Below are 19,799 nucleotides of genomic sequence, written 5' to 3' on the forward strand. Positions count from 1 at the left end.
CCTGAGTCCAGGGGCGAACAAGAAAGGTGGATTAAGCTCCAGTCAGAAAGTAGAGTCCTTGGTGAACTGCTCGACTTCCTTACTAGTGGAAGAACTCCTGAGAGAGTCCGCAGGAAGAGTGCAGACCCAGAACTATTGGAATTGTGGAGACATCGCCACCAACTCTTCCTTCAAAAAGGCCTGTTGCTAAGAAGGAGCCTGGATCCAGTGTCCTGCGATAGGGTGTACCAGATCCTCATACCACGTCGAGACGCTAGTCTTGTGTTAGAGATGTATCATAACCGGTCTGGACACTTCGGCGTGCAGAAAACTGAGGCCACCATTCGCAGAAGGTTCTATTGGATTGGGATGACAGAAGACATTGAAAAGTGGTGCCGGGAGTGTACTGCCTGTGCTGTCGGGAGAAGTGAGCGCCATAACCAGAGAGCGCCTCTCCACCCTATCGTGAGTAAAACTCCCCTGGAGCTTGTTGCTATTGATCATGTGAAGTTGGAGCCAAGTCGCTCAGGTTATACTTATGCCATGACCATTATTGATCACTTCACTAAGTTTGTTGTAGCAGTGCCTGTGAAAGACCTGACAGCCAAGACTGCGGCGGAAGCATTCTGGAAGTATTTCCTCCTGCCCTACAGCTGCCCAGAGAGAATCCTCACCGACCAGGGGTCTGCGTTTGAATCACAGTTGTTCCAGGAGTTGTGCCTGCTACATAATTGCCAGAAGGTCCGGACCACAGCCTATCATCCGCAAGGTAACGGACTCTGTGAAAAAATGAATCAAACTCTCATCGAAATGTTGAGAGCAGTGCCCCCTGAGACAAGGGGTAATTGGCCTACTCTGCTGCCACAACTTATGTACACGTATAACAATACAATTCACTGCTCCACCGGGTACACGCCTTTCTATTTGATGTTTGGCCATCAAGGGAGGCTACCTGCTGATCACTCCCTAGACGTGCAAATACCCGATGTCATCAACCCACTACCAAAGACTGATTGGGTGGTGGAGCATCAAAGACGTCTTCTTAATGCCAAAGAGATTGTTCAGGAGCGCATGGAAAGTGCCCGAGAGCGGCAGCAGAGAGACTATGACCTGGCTGCTCATGCGGAACCTCTTGCTATAGGAGACGTGGTGTGGTTGAAGAATAACCACCGAACCAGCAAGCTGGACAGTAAGTGGGAGAGGACTCCCTACGTCATAACTGCTATTCCTAATGCTGAGACCCACGTGTACCAAATTTCCAGGGAAGGTAAAGGCTCTCAGATCGTACACAGGAACCGTTTAAAGCCCTGCATAGAAGGAGAAACTGCAACAGAGGACATTGAGCCAGAGTCTTCTGAGCCAGAGTCGTCGGCCCAACCTGTTGATCCTATGCAGGCCGTTGAGAATCTGTTACATGACAAGGAGCCCCTTCATTGGTTCCTCACACCCTGGTTGAACTTGGTGGTACTGGCTCCAGTTCCTGCTAGTCCTCGACCCCAGGATGACCTGTCCCAGGGTGTACCAGAAAGGGCTCCAGAGCCTGTGGATTCCTCTGCCCCCCTTGAGCCAAGGCAAGACGAGTCTCTGCCAGTAAGGAGGTCCACGCGGCCTACTAAGGGGCACCCACCTGTGAGATTCGGAGACTACATTGTTGATCAGAGTCACTCCCCCCGGGGAACCCCTGTTTAACTGTCTACAAGACCCAGGTACGGACTCATGCCGTTCTTTTGAGCCTCCAGGAACTTATGTTATATTTGCATATTTTATTATTATGGACTATCCTGGTTCCCTGTACTATCCTGCGTGAAGAGAACGACGCCCCTTTTCACCGCACTTGTTCCTTTGCCAGCGGAGCTGCCTGATATTTTCCTTGCAAATGTAGTGATTGTTGTATATGTCTGCTTTGCATTTTTGTCTTTCAGGTCACAGTGTCCAGCTGGGCGGGCCCCCTATGTTGCGCCGAGGTCGGGCAACCTCAAAGTAGCGGGATATGTAGTGTCCCACTACGTAAGGGTGGGCACTACTAAGGGTCATGTTGCCCCCACCTCCTGTGGGAAATTGCTATTGTATTTTATATTGCATTGTAATGTATAATTTCATGATTATCTCCTGTACCAGGCCTGCTAGGGGTGTAGACATATTTTCCCGCTTCTGGGGGGCGTATTCCACATTTTCGCGCTCTTGGGAGGGCATTTCTGACTTTCTTTGTCTTTCTGCTTAAAGACGCCGCGTCATTTTGGAACGAATATGGCGAATCTTCACAATGCCGAATTGACACTTGAAATGCTGCAGCGCACGTACAGCGCCTTCCCTGGCACAGCAATGCAAGTAAGCAGTTCACTTTCTAAGCGGTTTTGGTGCAATCTTCAGCCCTTTTTTATTATACTGTGTAGCATGCGGTTTAAGTCCGTTTTTGCACACAATTAGTTGTGGTTCTGCTGCTAGGGATGGACACACAATTTCAATCCGATCCTGTTTGTGACGCCACTTGATGCAATGAGCAGGACACTGGGTCATTGGGGCTGCTATGCAGTGGGTCAGATTTAGGTGTAACTAAGTTTGTGATGCCAGTTGCAGATTGCGCAGGTACTGTAGAAGGGCAATAAAATAAATGTCCAGCTAAATCAATATCAATTTTAATGAAGAAGGATCGAGGACACGAGGACAGGGAGTCTCCACCTTCAGGGGACGTCCCTGGGCTGAGAAATAAGTCAGGGTAAGCGTAGGGATAGGGTAGATACTCACTGCTCCCCTTAGCTGCCCTGTGTTTACTCACCACCTAAATACTGTATCAACGGTTGGCTTCCAGGAGCATATTTTATCTTTCTTCATTGTTTGTCTGTTTCACAATTTTCACTGGTGAACCACCACAGTGGTATTATTTTATATAACATGAATAAGTAAAAGTTATGTTTTAAAGGGGTCAATACTGCTGGACACCTACTGTAAAAGGGCCCTTTAAGATGGTATGAGCACATGTACTAGGTGAGGAATGCCAGAGGGGGATATTGTCTCCGTGTCGGCTCAGAAGGGGAGGTATTTGTCGTCTCCGTGTCTTCTGGCAATGTCACAGGAGGATGGTCTTTAATCCTGTGTGCTCCTGGAAATGAGACACCTCCGGATGGGAACAATCCGGAACATTTAACAAGCGGGAAGGAGCAGCCTAGGGCTTCTAATGATTCCCGAAGCAGCAGGGGTACCTGTGTAACTAGACCTGTCAGGACTTACCATTTGGTCCTACCCTGGGTACCTATGGGTATACTTCACCGGGTGTAGGCCATTGGTGCATAACGTCCGTATAATGACAGTCCGTATGAAGGGGGAGAGAACAAGAGCTGTGAAAAGGCACACTTTAGGTAAGCTGCCACATTTTTTGTTAAGTGCAATGGTAAGTGCAATCATTTTGATCAGTGCATAAAAACACATTGTGGCACCTGGAGAGATAATGCACACAATGGGCAGGATATCTTGAACATTACATAACATTTGTAATCTGGTTACAATGACATAAGTTATAAAGTGCAAGCTTTTATGTTGCAATAAAACATTTTATAAAATAGTGCAATTATATAAGTGCAAGGATAGGCTCAACAATAACTTGAGTTATATTCCTGGAAGTGCTTGAAGTTGCAGAATCCTCTGGAAAACGAATAAAAGTTCCTTTGCAATCCACAGGGCAAAAGAGTCAATTGTAATCCAAAGGGTTAAAATGTTAATAGCAGCAGGCTATCAGGTAACCTGAGAAAGGGGATAAAACTTTCAACTTGGAGTTGAGGGGGTTAAGTTCTGATGGGGGGAGTCCTAACTGACATGACCATCTGGATGAGGACAACACTGGCAACCTGGAACACAAACGGTTAAAATAGCACACAAACAATGCCAAAACAGGTCCTCACCCGTCAGGTAGCAGTCCACGGAGTGGCTCCCAGAACAATGTCACTTGTTGCTTTCTTCTGTGGAGACATCCTACAGGTAGGTGTCTATCTCTTCGTCACTGCTGGAGCTGCTGAACCTCATGAGAGGAACATCTTGCCTCTGCTGGTGGCTGAGAGTGGTGTCGACGGTAGTGCGCCAGCGACCTCTCCCGGTGACTGTGGGTATTGGTTGTACAGCCAACCTGGAGAATGTGGCTGTGGCCTGCTGCAAACCGGGATCCACAGCCGGTGCAGGAAGGGGTAACACCTCTGGCTTCAGTGGCTCAGGGAGTGCTGGAACAGTTGACTGGGACTGCTTCCATGGGAGCACATAGGGGGGTATAAAACATGGTTGCACCTTGGGATTGAATGTTAGGACGGAATTATTTATCTGTCCTACCCTCAGGGTTGGTGGAGGTGATAAATCTGGAATTAGAGGTGCAGGGGCTGGTTTCTCTTTTTCTTTGAAGACCAGCCGGCCATCTGGGGTCTTCTGTAAGCATCTTGTTCTAGCTGCAGAGCCTGGATCTTCCTGCCAGGTCTCTGGGGTGACGGCAGGGGAGAGAGGTTTCTGGAGCAGAGTGACTCCTGCAGCAAATAGTCCTTGGACGGACCGCATAGGGGTGTATTCCACCTGGTCCCCAATGTATAGATTGTGCCTCTCCTGGGGCAAGTAGTGGTGCTTTACGGATCTGCGGCCCACAAATACTTCTGTTCCCGAATGATTATCCTGGAGTAAAACCTACACCTCTTTCAGCAGAGAACCATAGGACGGTTCCTGTGCGTCTGGTCAGGACGGGATCTCCGGACTGGGGGTGGTCAAGTACTTCTTTCACCCATTCCTCTATGGCGGACTTGTACTCCCACGCCGTCTGGGCAAATGCGGTGATCTCATGGGGTACCTCTGGATTGAGGCTGTTGAGCTGACTATAGCTGGGCGGTGGAGTGGAATCCCTGGCCGCCTCCACCGCACCAGTAGGTGGCTGTGGCTTGGTAGGCCTCAAGCTGATTGGCGGTGATGGGGTCTCTGGACGTGGCGGTGGAGCGGACATGGACCGGGCCTGGGCCTCAGGGAGCGGGGTAGCTCCTACCTGACGTCGCGGCCGGGTGGCCGGTTCCAGTGTCCTCCGCTGGTCCTCTCCGGATTCAGGCACCATCTGGATCACAGGCTTCTCTTCTGCTGGAGGAGTGACGTCAGCGACGTCCTCTGCGGGAGTGGGTATCACATCGACATCCATACGGACAGGTTCTTCAACTTCTGCCGGTGCGCTATACACGGCGGAGGGATCCACGGCCTCTTGGTACTCAATTACCACGTCAGGGACGCCACTGTCAGGAACCGGGACTTCTTCACTTTCCTCAGACATCTCCGGTAACTCCGATAAGCTGGATGCAGCAGGGATCTGCAGCGCAGGGGTATCCACGGCCTCCTGGCGGGCAGCAAGAGCTGAGGGTCCGCGTCTCTGTACTAGCTGAGAGTCGGATCTCCATAGGTTGTTCTGGGTACACTTCTTCCCAAGGGGTTGAGACTTTATCACCTCGGTGCACAATAGAAAGCTCAAGGGGGGCAGGCTCAATTTTTCCCGCTCCTGAGGGGGCGTATTCGCTATCTTCGCGCCGCTCCTGAGGGGGTGTAGACATATTTTCCCGCTTCTGGGGGGCGTATTCCACATTTTCGCGCTCCTGGGAGGGCGTTTCTGACTTTCTTTGTCTTTCAGCTTGAAGACGCTGCGCCATCTTGGAACGAATATGGCGAATCTTCACAATGCCGAATTAACACTTGAAATGCTGCAGCGCACGTTCAGCGCCTTCCCTGGCACAGCAATGCAAGTAAGCAGTTCACTTTCTAAGCGGTTTTGGTGCAATCTTCAGCCCTTTTTTATTATACTGTGTAGCATGCGGTTTAAGTCCGTTTTTGCGCACAATTAGTTGTGGTTCTGCTGCTAGGGATGGACACACAATTTCAATCCGATCCTGTTTGTGACGCCACTTGATGCAATGAGCAGGACACTGGGTCATTGGGGCTGCTATGCAGTGGGTCAGATTTAGGTGTAACTAAGTTCGTGACGCCAGTTGCAGCTTGCGCAGGTACTGTAGAAGGGCCCTTTAAGATGGTATGAGCACATGTACTAGGTGAGGAATGCCAGAGGGGGATATTGTCTCTGTATTGTGTCAACGGTGTCTTCTACCTTAGTACGGCTGGACTCCTGTATCCTGGCTCACATGCAACAAATTTGAGTGCTGTAAAATAGGAGTAACTGAGGAATGATGGAATTCCACACAGAAGAGAGGGTCCAACTTGTCTTTACTTGATATTATTATATGCAGCTTTAGATCCATACAATTATACAGCAATAGTCTAGGGTCCCAGCAGGTGTTGGCAATATGTGGCAGGAATTATATATATATATTCTGCATCTGAACATACGCCTATAGATCTGGCAGGTATCTGTCTTCTGCTCTGTCTTGGGTTCTGCTTTGTATGGGCCTGACTAGCTATGGAGGTACTTATCTTCTCCTTGTTTCTGGAATCTGTGCTTACAGGACTGCTCGCAGGGAATGGTGGTTTTGTCCTGGAGATCTAGAAGTTCTGTAATTGCTGCTTTCTTTTGTCCTCCAGCTGAGGTAAGGAACTCAGGCTGGGAAGGTTGCTTTGGGCCTCAGGTTAGGCCTGAATCCTTTGTTGGGATCCCTGTTTCTGGGAGCTCCTATTCACACACAGCCTACCCCAACAGGGGGTGGCTGGTACACTGCCTAGAACCTCCTGACCTCCTCAGATGGGGGAAGCTAGCCTGGAATGGTATATTCCAGCCTAGGTATACTAAACTTGCCTACAGACTATCTGCTACATACTGCTGCCACCTGCTGGTGTACATGGAAATTACAGCAAATATATAAAATACAGATAAATACATGGCAATGCACATTGAGATTACATCAGATATTAACACATTCACAACTTAACATAATGAAGCTGGGTGACAGAGTTTCATGACATACTCTGGGATGTTACAGAAGGTTTCCCTACCCAAGGATAAAGCCAACTTTAGGGCATACGGGCCTTGGAGAAAGCCAGACAGGATCTGAGGAAAATACAGCCTGATCTGTAAGTTTTATTCCCTCTGAGTATCTTGCAAAGACTTTGCCTGCCATTTATGTGAAGCCTGCCTGTGACCAACATTGTGCATGTGAAACTAACTGAAATCTGTAAATAGTTGAACTGTTCAGTAAAAAGAAGTTCTGGTTCACTGCAACTTTGCGTACCTCAATTATACCTACAACAAATCAGTGTGCCACCGTTACCGGCACTGGCGTCACGAACTATGGGATCTTGCCACCGGCACATTAAACTTCCAACACTCAGGGCACCTCACCTACCACCTGGCCTGGTCCCTATACACAGAGAGTGCCCCAGAGGATTCTTGTGCCAGCCTCTCCATCACTGCTGTATGCCTGCCCAGGGTAAATAAAAACTGTGAGCACGAAGAGCAACCCTCAGTTTGTTAACTACCCCTGTGACCTCACGTTCGCTCACCCTGCAGGACTGGCGCACTGCACAAGTACAGGCGATAGTAGATTGGGTTGCTGACAGTGCCTCCAGTTCCTTCACATTGTCTCCTACCCAGTCTCCTGCTGAAAGATCAGAGTTGGCACCTGCAGCCCATGTCCATCAGTCTTTCACCTCATCCCCTTGAAAATCAGCCAAGCAGTCTGAGCCCCAAGTCATGCAGCAGTCTCTTCTGCTTTTTGATTACTCTGTTAGCAGGGTTTCCCAGGGCTATCCACCTAGCCCTGCCCCAGAAGTGGAAGAGTATGAGTGCACCGATGCCCAACCACTTATCTTTCAAGATGAGTATATGGGAGGACCATCGCAGCACGTCTCGGATGATGACGAAACACAGGTGCCAACTGCTGGGGCTTTCGAAAGTGTGCAGACCAACAAGGAGGGCAGGGGTGAAGATGATGTGGAGGATGATGAGGTCCTCGACCCCACATGGAATCAAGGTCATGCGAGTGATCTATGTAGTTCGGAGGAAGAGGCGGTGGCCGCACAGAGCCACCAGCCCAGCAGAAGAGGGAGCAGGGTGCAAAAGCGGAGCGGACGTCCTCTAGACAGTATGCCTGCTACTGCCCACCACAGCAAGGGACCGAGCACACCAAAGCCAGCTCCAAGGAGTTCCCTAGCTCTGTGCAATCCGAGCCTGAAGCGAGGCATAAACGTTCTGAACCTGAGCACAACCTGCATGGCCAGGCATTTAAGTGCTAAGCACGAGCTGCAGTGGAGTAGACACCTCGAAAACCAAGAAAGGTCTCTGGCTCCTCCTGCTTCCTCTTCTGCTGCAGTCTCGGCCTCTTCATCCACCTCTGGAGTGACAGTGCCACTTGCCACCCTGCAAACAGAGGATCTTCCAGCAACACCACCACCTGGGTCGCCAAGCATCTCCACAATGTCCCACGGAAGCATTCAGCTCTCCATCTCCCAAACACTGGAGAGGAAGAGGAAGTACCCTACCCACCCGCGATCCCTAGCCCTAAATGCCAGCATTTCTAAATTACTGGCCTTTGAAATGCTGTCATTCCATCTGGTGGAAACTGATAGTTTTAAATGCCTTATGGCGGTGGCTGTCCCACAGTACGTCACGCCCAGCCGCCACTACTTTTCCAGGCGAGCCATCCCTTCCCTGCACAACCAAGTAGGGGACAAAATCAGGTGTGCACTGTGCAACACCATCTGTGGCAAGGTGCACCTCACTACGGATACGTGGACCAGTAAGCACGGCCAGGGACGTTATATCTCCATAACAGAACACTGGGTAAATGCAGTGGCGGCTGTGCCTGAGGCGGATAGCAGTTTGGCGCATGTCCTTCCACCACCAAGGATTGCAGGGCACTTCAGTTTGCCTCCTGTTGCTTCCTCCTCCTACTCTGCTTCCTCATCCTCTACCGGCTCCTCATCCGGTGAGCGTAACACCTTCACCACCAACTTCAGCACAGCCAGGGGTAAACAACAGCAGGCAGTTTTAAAACGTATCTGTTTGGGGGACAAACCCCACACCGCGCAGGAGCTGTGGACAGGCCTTGAACAACAGACCGATGAGTGGTTTGTGCCAGTGAGCCTCAAGCCCGGCCTGGTGGTGTGTGATAATGGGCAAAATCTCGTAGCAGCTCTGGGACTAGCCGGTTTGACGCACATCCCTTGCCTGGCGCATGTGCTGAATTTGGTGGTGCAGAAATTCCTTAAAAATTACCCCGATATGTCAGAGCTGCTGCATAAAGTGCGGGCCGTCTGTGCGCGCTTTCGGCGTTCTCACCCTGCTGCTGCTCGCCTGTCAGCGCTGCAGCGTAACTTCGGCCTTCCCGCTTACCGCCTCATATGCGACATGCCCACAAGGTGGAACTCCACCTTGCACATGCTGGCCAGACTGTGCGAGCAGAAGCCTGTCCACAGCCAATGTGGACAAGCTCACGTTCATTAAAATGAACCAGGCATGGATCCCACAGGTCTTGTCCGTACCTTGTGCAGAATAGACATGTATACCGGCCTTAACCAGCCATTGTTATACTGCAGCGCAATTGCTCATTCTTGTATTTTGGATATTTCACACTCTTTTGGAGTGTACCCTAATTTTAAAAAATTTTAATTAAAACCAAAAACCAGTGTTGGCTACCTCGTCCTCCTTCACCGCCGCTTCCACCTACACCGCTACGTCCACCGCCTCCTCAAACTCCTACTCCATATGGATAACTTCACCTCATAAATAAAATTGTAATTTTTTTATTTGTACGTATTTTATTTTATGTCATTTCACTACTTTGTCAGTTACATTTTCTGGTGAAATTCACCAATTTTTGAGTGTGATGTACCACTGCTATACCTATTAGACCGGTAAAAAAAATAAAAAAAATTGTCAGTTACGTTTTTGGGTGAAATTCACAAATTTTTGGGTGTGAAGTACCACTGCTATACCTATTAGACCGGTAAAAAAATTAATAAAATTGTCAGTTACATTTTCTGGTGAAATTCGATGTCTACTGCAGATTGCAGAGGTGCAGTAGACATCGCTTATCTGGACCTTAGTAAGGCTTTTGATACTGTCCCACATAGAAGGCTTATCAATAAATTGCAGTCTTTGTGCATGGACTCCCTTATTGTTGAATGAATTAGCCAGTGGCTGAGGGACAGACAACAGAGGGTTGTAGTCAATGGAGTATATTCAGACCATGGTCTTGTTACCAGTGGGGTACCTCAGGGATCTGTTCTGGGACCCATATTGTTTAATATCTTTATCAGCGAAATTGCAGAAGGCCTCGATGGTAAGGTGTGTCTTTTTGCTGATGACACAAAGATTTGTAACAGGGTTAATGTTCCTGGAGGGATACACCAAATGGAAAAGGATTTCGGAAAACTAGAGGAATGGTCAAAAATCTGGCAACTAAAATTTAATGTTGATAAGTGCAAGAAAATGCACCTGGGGCGTAAAAACCCAAGAGCAGAATATAAAATCAGTGATACAGTCCTAACCTCAGTATCTGAGGAAAGGGATTTAGGGATCATTATTTCAGAAGAATTAAAGGTAGGCAGACAATGTCATAGAGCAGCAGGAAATGTTAGCAGAATGCTTGGGTGTATAGGGAGAGGCATTACCAGTAGAAAGAGGGAGGTGCTCATGCCGCTCTACAGAGCACTAGTGAGACCTCATTTGGAGTATTGTGCGCAGTACTGGAGACCATATGTCCAGAAGGATATTGATACTTTGGAGAGAGTTCAGAGAAGAGCTACTAAACTAGTACATGGATTGCAGGATAAAACTTACCAGGAAAGATTAAAGGACCTTAACATGTATAGCTTGGAAGAAAGATGAGACAGAGGGGATATGATAGAAACTTTTAAATACATAAAGGGAATCAACAAGGTAAAAGAGGAGAGAATATTTAAAAGAAGAAAAACTGCTACAAGAGGACATAGTTTTAAATTAGAGGGACAAAGGTTTAAAAGTAATATCAGGAAGTATTACTTTACTGGGAGAGTAGTGGATGCATGGAATAGCCCTCCTGCAGAAGTGGTAGCTGCAAATACAGTGAAGGAGTTTAAGCATGCATGGGATAGTCATAAGGCCATCCTTCATATAAGATAGGGCCAAGGGCTATTCATAGTATTTAGTATATTGGGCAGACTAGATGGGCCAAATGGTTCTTATCTGCCGACACATTCTATGTTTCTATGTTCCTATGTTTCTATGTACCACTGCTATACCTAGTAGACAGGTAAAAAAATATATATATAATTGTCAGTTACATTTTCTGGTGAAATTCACAAATTTTTGGGTGTGATGTACCACTGCTATACCGAGTAGACAGTTAAAAAAATAAAAATTGTCAGTTACATTTTCTGGTGAAATTCAGCAATTTGTGGGTGTGATGTACCACTGCTATACCTAGTAGACAGGTGGAAAAAAAATTGTTACATTTTCGGGTGAAATTCACAAATTTTTGGGTGTAATATAGCCCTCCTCTACCTAGTTGACAGCTTAATAAATTTTAATAATTTTTTTTTTACATTTTCGGGTGACAATAAACAATTTTTTTCTGTCATAGACCCCTTCTCTACCAAGTAGACAGGTTAATACATTTCTGTAATTTTTCTGTTACATTCTTGGGTTGACATTTTACAATTTTAGACGTGAATAAACCCCTGCTCTGCATAGGTGACAGGGAATAAAATTTCAGAAAATCTTCTTTAATTGATGCACGCCACCTCCTTTCATTCAATGCTTAAACTTTAACAAGTTGTACCACATTTGCACTTCAATAATTTGTCCCACATTTCCGCTTTACTCATTTGGCCAACATTTGCGCTTCAATAATGTGTCCCACATTTCCGCTTTACTCATTTGGCCCACATTTGCACTTCAATAATTTGTCCCACATATCCGCTTTACTCATTTGGCTAACATTTGCGCTTCAATAATTTGTCCCACATTTGCGCCTCAATAACTTTTCCCATATTTCCGCTCGATCTAAAAAAAATTAAATAAATTTATCTCCCTTAAATTTGGTCTCTTTTTCTCACGCTCCCTCTCCGGCGTGGAACCCTGATTCGCAGATAACCGTGATCAACACGGTAGGCTCAGAAAAGAACATCGAAAGTTGATAGAGAAGATATCCAAATGGATGGTGAATGTCACTGGGGCACCTCTACATAGGTGACAGGAACATAAATTTAAAAAAATCGTCAATTACATTGTCAGGTGACATTTTTCAAATTTTGCTGGATAGAAACCCCTGCTCTGCATAGTTGACGGGGAATAAAATGTAAGAAATTCTTCATTAATTGATGTGCGACACATCTGTAACGGATCTCCAAGTACCCCGTCCGGGTACCTTCGTCGATAGATGCTCCTTGTGCTTCCCGAGGACTCCAAGCACTCCACTTGACACCGTAAGCACTGCAGACCCCACGAACCGCCGAAGCTTGGTTGAGGTCTCTGTCACCGCCACTTCTGTGAGAAGGTCTGACAGACGTTCCTTTTCCACCTCTTGCATGATGTTCTTTGTTTTGGTTTCACTTTGTCATCTCATTTCCTTCTCCCAGGTATCACCTATTTAGACTAATCCTCTTTCCTTTATATTCCCTCCCATACTGCCTCACTTTGCAGTTTATACTACTTCCTGGATTGAAGTGTTCACTGCTGGAGTCTTCTGTTGCTGCTTGTTCAGATAAGTCCTTTCATGTATTGTGTTTCTTTGCTGGCTTGATTTTAGTTGACCCTGACTCCCTCCGTATTAAGTGCAGGGAGCCGGTGGTCGTTTCTCCTCACTATTGTAGGATTTTCAGGTGTCACACAGTCTAGGTACGAGGGCATGCAATTGTCTACCTCTGAGACCCTTGTATGTGCTTAGCAGTCAGGGTGAGCTCTTAGGGTTTTATAGGGGTCACCTTTATGCTCCTTAGTTTGGGATCAAGCCAGTCGGCTGTTTATCCATAACTTCCAGCTATCTGCAACATCATCCGCGACATTATAAATCGCCATTACCGTCTTAAGCATGGATCCGGTTTCAGCCTTGATTGACCGCATGCAAGGTCTTTCACTGGAGGTAGCAGATCACCGTAAAACTGTGTCTCAGTTTCAGGTGACGGGTTCTGCTTGCGTTCATGGAGTTTGTTCCGAGCCTAAGATCTCGCTTCCGGATACGTTCTCCGGGGGTAGTGAGAATTCTGTTCGCTTTAGAGAGGCTTGCAAACTCCATTTTCGCCTACCTCCCCATTCCTCTGGTGATGAGGAGCACAGGGTGGGGATCATCATCTCGCTGCTCAGGGATAACGCTCAGTCTTGGGCCTTTTTGCTGCCGGTGGGGGCACGGCCCCTCCGATCGGTGGATGAATATTTTGTAGCCTTGGGTCAGATATATGATGATCCGGATCGTATTGCTCTGGCTGAATCTAAACTGCGTCTTTTATGCCAGGGTAAACAGTTCGCAGAGATATATTGTTCTGAATTTCGGAGATGGGCAGCTGATACTGGTTGGAACGATGCTGCACTCCGAAGTCAATTTTGCCATGATCTTTCAGAGGGATTGAAAGATGCATTTGCTTTTCATGAGAGACCTGCCTTGTTGGAGTCTGCCATGTCTCTAGCTGTTTGTATTGACAGGCGTCTTAGAGAGAGAGGAGAGACCACTCTTTCCTGTCATATTCAGTCCAAGGACAGTGTGGCTGTCTCGTTCAGTGCGCAGGGGCCTCAGTCTCTCTCAATCCCCTCCGAGCAAGAGGCCATGCAGCTGGGTTTGCTTGCCTCTGATAGTAGAGGATTCAGCTCTCAGAGGAGGGTTTGTTTCTGTTGTGGGGGTATAAATCATTTGGCTAATGTTTGCCCCTCTAGGAGATTCATGGAGTTTTCTGAGGGTAATAAAGAAACAAAAATAAAAAAAAACTCTAAAAACTTTCCATTTGCTACTATTGGCAAGGTTGATGTGGAAATTGAAGGTTTCCCGTTTGCTTGTAGTTCCCGTTTTCTCCTACCTGCCAGGGTGGCGCTAGATAGCAAGAACATTGTTTATAAGATTTTTGTAGATAGTGGAGCAGCTGTCAATCTCATTGATGATCAATTTGCTATAACACATGGTTTCCAGGTATGCACTTTGGAAAAGGATATACCTGTTTTTGCTGTTTTTTCCGCTCCACTTTCTCAAAAATCGTTAAAGGGCATAGTTCACAATATCCGTTTGACTGTGGGTGATGCTCATGTTGAGGTTTCTACCAAGACTGTACCATCTTTTCTCTCTGAATTTTTGGATGTGTTTTCCGAGAGTGGTGTCCAGGAGCTGCCCCCTCACCGGGAGTACGATTGCCCTATTAATCTCAACCCAGGCGCCAAGCTGCCAAAATCACGTTTATACAATCTCTCGCAACCTGAAAGAGTCGCTATGCGTACTTATATCTCTGAGAGCCTGAGAAAGGGACACATCCGACCCTCGAAGTCACCTGTTGCCGATGTTTGTTTTTTTTGTTAAGAAAAAAGATGGTTCTTTAAGACCTTGTCTGGATTTCAGGGAGCTGAACTGTATCACAATTCGTGACCCATATTCGCTTCCTCTGATCCCGGACCTGTTTAACCAGATTGTTGGGGCTAAAGTTTTTTCTAAGTTGGATTTAAGAGGGGCATACAACCTAGTCAGGGTCAGGGAAGGGGACAAATGGAAGACGGCCTTCAATACCCCTGAGGGTCATTTCGAGAATTTGGTAATGCCCTTTGGTTTGATGAATGCTCCGGCCGTCTTCCAACATTTTGTGAACAGCATTTTTTATTATTTAATGGGGAAATTTGTACTGGTGTATCTAGATGACATTTTGATTTTTTCTCCTGATTTCAGGAAAACGGACCACCTACGTCAGGTCTTGGTCATTCTGCGGGAGAATAAATTGTATGCTAAACTGGAAAAATGTGTGTTTGCGGTTTTCGGAGATTCAATTTCTTGGTTTTGTTCTCTCCACTTCTGGTTTTCGCATGGACCCTGAGAAGGTCCGCGCTGTGCTTGATTGGGAGCTTCCTGAGAATCAGAAGGCGCTGATGCGGTTTTTGGGTTTTGCCAATTATTACAGAAAGTTCATTTGGAATTATTCCTCTGTTGTTAAGCCACTCACTGATATGACTAAAAAGGGGGTAGATTTTTCCTCCTGGTTGGTATATGCGCTTAAGGCCTTTTCTAGTATCAAAGAGAGTTTTGCTTCCGCTCCCATTTTGGTACAACCTGATGTCTCTCTACCTTTTATTGTTGAGGTGGATGCTTCTGAGGTGGGTGTGGGTGCGGTCTTATCTCAGGGTCCCTCTCCTGCCAAATGGCGACCGTGTGCCTTTTTCTCAAGGAAACTCTCCTCCACAGAAAGAAATTATGATGTGGGAGATAGGGAGTTGTTGGCCATCAAATTAGCTTTTGAGGAATGGCGCCATTGGCTAGAGAGAGCCAGACACCCTATTACCGTGTTTACCGACCATAAGAATCTGGCCTACTTGGAATCAGCCAAGCGTCTGAACCCGAGACAGGCCAGATGGTCTTTATTCTTTTCTAGGTTTAATTTTGTTGTCACGTTCCGCCCTGGGGTTAAAAATGTGAAGGCTGATGCCCTGTCACTTTGTTTTCCGGGAGGGGGGAACTTTGAAGACCCGGGTCCCATTTTGGCTGAAGGGGTGGTCGTGCTCTTTATCCTGATTTGGAGGCAGAGGTTCAGGCAGCCCAGGCAGAGGCTCCTGATCTTTGTCCTCCTGGGAGGTTGTTTGTGCCTCTCGCTTTACGACACAAGGTTTTTAAGGAGCACCACGATACTGTCCTTGCTGGGCACCCGGGGAGTAGAGCCACAGTTGATCTCATTGCTCGGAGATTCTGGTGGCCGGCTCTTCGTAAGACGGTTGAGGGTTTTGTGGCAGCCTGCGAGACTTGCACTCGTGCCAAGGTCCCTCATTCACGGCCATCGGGTTCTCTCCTCCCGTTACCCATTCCTTCCCGTCCTTGGACGCATCTGTCCATGGACTTTATTACGGACCTACCTCGTTCCTCGAGGAAGACTGTGATTCTGGTGGTAGTCGACCGTTTTAGCAAAATGGCGCTTTTCATTCCCTTTCCTGGGTTACCCAATGCTAAGACTTTGGCGCAAGCTTTTGTTGATCACATTGTTAAATTGCATGGCATTCCTTCAGACATTGTTTCTGATAGGGGCACTTTGTTTCCAGATTCTGGAAGGCCTTCTGTTCTCGCTTGGGGATTCAGTTGTCATTTTCTTCTGCTTTTCACCCGCAGTCGAATGGTCAGACCGAACGCGTCAATCAGAATCTGGAGACATATCTGCACTGTTTTGTGGCGGAGAATCAGGAGGATTGGTATTCTTTTTTTGTCCCTTGCTGAGTCTGCTTTAAATAACCGTCGCCAGGAGTCCTCTGAAGTCACAATTTTTTGGTGCATATGGGTTTCATCCACAGTTTGGTACATTCTCTGGAGAGGGGTCTTCTGGTTTACCTGATGAGGAGAGATTTTCCTCGTCTTTATCATTTATTTGGCAAAAGATTCAGGGTAATCTGAAGAGGATGAGTGAGAGATATAAGCGTGTGGCGGATAAGAGACGTGTGCCTGGTCCGGACCTGAATGTGGGTGATCTGGTGTGGTTGTCTACAAAGAATATCAAACTGAAGGTTCCCTCCTGGAAGTTGGGTCCTATTGGGCCTTACAAGATCTTGTCCGTCATCAATCCCGTTGCCTTCCGTCTTGATCTTCCTCAGACTTGGAAGATCCATAATGTTTTTCATAGGTCCCTATTAAAACCTTATGTCCAACCCACTGTACCCTCCTCTTTGCCTCCTCCTCCGATTTTTTGGGATGGTAATCTTGAATTCCAGGTCTCTAGGATTGTGGATTTTCGCATTATCCGCGGTTCTCTCCAATACCTTGTTCATTGGGAGGGTTATGGTCCTGAGGAGAGGATGTGGGTCGCAGTGGCGGACATTAAGGCCACTCGTCTCACCAAGGCTTTCCATAGGTCTCATCCTGAGAAGGTGGGTTCTGAGTGTCCGGAGTCCACCCGTAGAAGGAGGGGTACTGTCACCGCCTCTTCTGTGAGAAGGTCTGACAGACGTCCTTTTCTACCTCTTGCATGATGTTCTTTGTTTTGGTTTCACTTTGTCATCTCATTTCCTTCTCCCAGGTATCACCTATTTAGACTAATCCTCTTTCCTTTATATTCCCTCCCATACTGCCTCACTTTGCGGTTTATACTACTTCCTGGATTGAAGTGTTCACTGCTGGAGTCTTCTGTTGCTGCTTGTTCAGATAAGTTCTTTCATGTATTGTGTTTCCTTGCTGGCTTGATTCTAGGTGACCCTGACTCCCTCCGTATTAAGTGCAGGGAGCCGGTGGTCGTGTCCTCTCACTATTGTAGGGTTTTCAGGTGTCACACAGTCTAGGTACGAGGGCATGCAATTGTCTACCTCTGAGACCCTTGTATGTGCTTAGCAGTCAGGGTGAGCTCTTAGGGTTTGATAGGGGTCACCTTTATGCTCCTTAGTTTGAGATCAAGCCAGTCGGATGTTTATCCATAACTTCCAGCTATCTGCAACATCATCCACGACAGTCTCACCGTCTCCTACCCACCCTCGACCTACGACAAGGCTCCAGTGGGTGAACCTCTCCTAAATCCAGAGAGCAGGAACAGCTCTTACAAGAGCTAGTAGTTATAGCCAGGGGAGTATACAGCGTATAGCACTCCCCATACACATTGTCACGACCATGGTCATGGTCGCAACTCCTGGACCCGCAATGCAGTTGCCAGCGGTTTGGTCTGTTGTCAACCACATGGTGAGGGCTGCTGGTATGTTGCCTCACATGTGGTTGCCGCTGGCAACATGTTTGTACTTGGCAGTATAGCAGCCTGAGCTGTTGCTAGGCAGCTTGCTGTCAAGTGCATGCGGTTACACCTGGCAACCTGTCTTTGTAGGTGTGCCTTTTGTTTGTATAGTGTGCACTTTCTATGTCTGGTGTGAACGATGTTTATGTAGGTGTGCACTGTGACACTTCCCTTTACTTGTGGCTGCCCGTGGCAGCGTGTTGTATTGTGTACATGTGGTGGCAGTGTCTCGGCCTTCTGGCTGACTCCCAGGACATGGTTGCCACGCATGTGGTTGCCTGCGGTAACAGCTGCAGTGTAATTGTTGTTTGTACACTTCCCCTTTAAGTGGCTTTTTCCCTTGCCTGGTGTAGGAAGGTTTAACTCTCTTCTTAGTGTGTGAACACTGGGTGTGTGTGTGGGTGTGGCCACTTGGGGCTATTTAGCTCCTGCTGGATGCCAGACTCTGAGGGGTACTTCAGCCATGGTTAGCTGAAGTCATCCTCCTGGTTATATACCATCTGCCTTGTGGTTATAAAGTTTATGTCTGATGTTATGAAGATGTTTCTTTGGTCTCTGTGTTTATTGCAGCTATGGTTTCCTGGGTTCCTGTGTGATGTGTGGTGTGTGCTGTTTCCGTTAGTATGGACAGCAGCACTTGTACATGGGTTCCAGGCTGTGTGTCTGTGGCAGTTAGGTGGTGTTACTAGTTGCATTTACCTGCCATTGCCATAAGCTGTTTATGTTCCCCTTTCTTTGCAGCTTGGCCAGTGAGACTCCTGTTCGTCCGTGTCTAGGAGGAACAGGTCGTCTTACCCTGCTCCTAGTTCAGGGCCACCCTGAGGGCTAGTAGGGACCCCAAGGTTCTGAAGTATGAGCCCTCCTACCATCAAGGTTGGCTCATACAGCTAGGAGTCAGGGTCAGAATTAGGGACGTAATAGTAGGTGACCTGCTCCCTGATTCCTGTCCTGGCCTAGCAGCGACCATCGTCTTCAGTCATCACACGGCTGAGGGTTTTCCCCATCCTCAGCCGTGACACACATGAGACGAGGCTCTATGTTGAATGTTAAACTGGAACTCTTTATTGAACACACAAACATTTACTTATATACACATTTTCCAACAAGGTTGGGAACTGAGGACATGACATAGCAGCCAATCCTTTACAGTTTAAACACAAAAACTAACCCTATTCAACAAACACAATGGCAAACAGACATCTTCACCCCCTCCATAATGAATGAATAGGGACAGTGGAGACACATGTGATGGGATTATCTCCTGAGTGTATCATAGGGTGATCTACTCATCTAGGAGTCGGCTGCTATTATAATCAACTATCTTAATCCCATCACTAACACAATCAGTGGGAGTCTCAGTGCAGAGTTAACCCTTTTTGTGTTGCTGAATCCACACCATGCCTTTTTAATGGGCAATAGGAAATATGTGGCATATAAATTACACACATAAATCAGGGTTCATAGTTCCTTGTAACCCCAAAAGGTCTTAGGGGGTCTCTATAGTTCTCGGTCCATAGTCTGTAGGAAGGAGGCTGGCCCTCAGGCTTCTCCAGCAGCCCCAGTGATGGTTCAGTCCGTCACAACATCCTTTCATTCAATGCTTAAACTTTAAAAAGTTGTCACACTTTTACGCTTTAATACTTTGTGCCATATTTTCGCTCAATAATTTTAAATTTGAAAAAATTAATACTCCCTTGGATGTGGTCTCTCTTTCTCACGCTCCCTCTCCGGCCTGAAACACTGATTCCCCGCCTCCCGTGATCACCATGGTAGGCGCATAAAAGAACGTCGAAAGTTGATAGAGCAGATATCAAATTGGATCGTGAACATCACGGGGACGTGCGACATGGAGGGGCAGTAAGTATGCACACGCCTACACGAACTGACTGACAGGAGTCAGCCCCTGCAACTTCTGGGTCTCCAAATTGGGCACATGGCCTGAGCTTGCCCTTTACCCCTTGGAGGTGCTGGCCTGCCCTGCAGCCAGTGTATTGTCTGAATGTGTGTTTAGCACG

Source organism: Bufo bufo, chromosome 1, assembly GCF_905171765.1.
Source record: "Bufo bufo chromosome 1, aBufBuf1.1, whole genome shotgun sequence".
Lineage (NCBI taxonomy): Eukaryota > Metazoa > Chordata > Amphibia > Anura > Bufonidae > Bufo > Bufo bufo.